Source organism: Lagenorhynchus albirostris, chromosome 2 (assembly GCF_949774975.1).
Source record: "Lagenorhynchus albirostris chromosome 2, mLagAlb1.1, whole genome shotgun sequence".
Lineage (NCBI taxonomy): Eukaryota > Metazoa > Chordata > Mammalia > Artiodactyla > Delphinidae > Lagenorhynchus > Lagenorhynchus albirostris.
Window position 1 is genome coordinate 82,021,798 of NC_083096.1, and position 2,188 is coordinate 82,023,985.

The window sequence follows — 2,188 nt, forward strand, 5'->3', positions numbered from 1 at the left end:
GGCACATATATATAATGGAATATTACTCAGCCATAATAAGAAACGAAATTGAGCTATTTGTATTGAGGTGGATAGACCTAGAGTCTGTCATACAGAGTGAAGTAAGTCAGAAAGAGAAAGACAAATACCGTATGCTAACACATATATATGGAATTTAAGAAAAAAAAAGTGTCATGAAGAACCTAGTAGTAAGATAGGAATAAAGACACAGTCCTACTAGAGAACGGACTTGAGGTTTTGGGGAGGGGGAAGGGTAAGCTATGAGAAAGCGAGAGAGTGCGATGGACATATATACACTACCAAACGTAAGGTAGATAGCTAGTGGGAAGCAGCCACATAGCACAGGGAGATCAGCTCAGTGCTTTGTGACCACCTGGAGGGGTGGGATAGGGAGGGTGGGAGGGAGGGAGTCGCAAGAGGGAAGAGATATGGGAACATATCTCTACGTATACCTGATTCACTTTGTTATAAAGCAGAAACTAACACACCATTGTAAAGCAATTATACTCCAATTAAAAAAAGAGCTATTTGTATTTCCTTTTCTGTGGCCTGTATATTAAAATCTTTGTCTATTTTTCTACTGGATCTATTCATTTTTAATAATAATTTTATAGGAGATTTTTAAATTTAGTAATGAAATTAGTAATCTGTCTGTGATAGGTATAGAAAATATTCCCCCCCCCCAGTTTATAATTTGTCTGTTGATCCTTTTTTCCCATCATGATTTTCTGCCATGCAGGAAGTTCTCATTTTAAAAAAAAAAAAATGACTTTATTGATTTATTTTTGGCTGCATTGGGTCTTTGTTGCTGCACACAGGCTTTCTCTAGTTGTGGTGGTGGTGGGGGGCTACTCTTCGTTGTGATGCGCGGGCTTCTCTTTGCCGTGGCTTCTCTTGTTGCAGAGCACAGGCTCTACGTGCATGGGTTTCAGTAGTTGTAGCTCATGGGCTGTAGTCTAGAGCGCAGGCTCAGTAGTTGTTGCATAGGGGCTTAGTTGCTCTGCAGCATGTGGGATCTTCCTGGATCAGCGCTCGAACCCGTGTCCCCTGCATTGGCAGGTGGATTGTTAACCACTGTGCCATCAGGGAAGTCCCAAGTTCTAATTTTTCTGTTGTTAAATTTATCAATCTTTCGTTTTATGATTTCTGTTTAGTGTGTAGTTAGAATGCTCTTCTTCATGCTTCCACTGCTATAAAAAAATTCCAGTGATTTCTTTTTTTTTTTTTTCCAGTGATTTCTTAAAGTACTTGATGGTTTCATATTTCTAATTTGAATATGTTCTTCACTTGGAATTAATCCTGTTAAAACATAAGGTATGTATCTAAATTAACTTATTTCTAGATGACTATCCAGTTCTCCAAATAGATTTATTAAAGAGTGAATCTTTTATTCACTGATTTGATATACAATATTTGTCATACACTATGTCAGTTATCTACTGCTGCACAATAAACCATTCAAACATTTAGTGGCTTCGAACAATAATTACTTTATTTGGTCACATCTCTGTGGGTCAACAATTTGGACTGGGCTGAGTTGGGCAGTTCTGTTGTTCTCCTGTCTGGTCACTCATGTGACTGGACACTGGTCTAGGGGGTCTCTACCATTTTCCTGAATTTATCTTACTGTTTATAATTTTTAAAAATGTATTATCTTGGAATTTACTATCTACATAAAAGGATAATTTTCTTCCTCCTTTCTAATTTTTACATCTCAAATTTCTTTCTGTTGTCTCATTGCATTTTCTACTACCTCCAAACAATGTTAAGTAATGATGGTGATAATGGACATCCTCCTCTGTTCTTTTCCTTTTGTTTTGTTTTTGTTTTCAATAAGGAACACTTCATGAATTTGCAATGTCATCCTTGTGCAAAAGCCATGCTAATCTTCTCTGTATTGTTCCACTTTTAGTAAATGTGCTACTGAAGTGAGTACTCCTCTGTTCTTTTTTAAAACAGCTTTATTTAGGTATAATTGATTACAAAGAACTATACATATTTAGTGTGTATAATTTGAAGAGTTTGTACATATGCATACTCCCATGATACCATCACCACAATTCAGGTAAAACACATATTCACCACCTCCCAGAGTTTCCTTGTGTCCCTTTGTTTTTGTGATAACATTTAACATGAGATCTATCCTCTTAAATTTTGAAGTGCACAATACTATATTGTTAACTATAGC

At 36.5% G+C, this 2,188-nt stretch overlaps 1 non-coding gene across 1 annotated transcript; it reads right to left on the reverse strand.

Annotated features, from left to right (window-relative positions):
* Positions 1 to 1,828: 1,828 nt before the first annotated feature.
* On the reverse strand, positions 1,829 to 1,936 carry LOC132516523 (U6 spliceosomal RNA). The gene has a single exon (XR_009539356.1). It is a non-coding gene; the product is annotated as a U6 spliceosomal RNA (small nuclear RNA).
* Between the last annotated feature and the right edge of the window lie 252 nt (positions 1,937 to 2,188).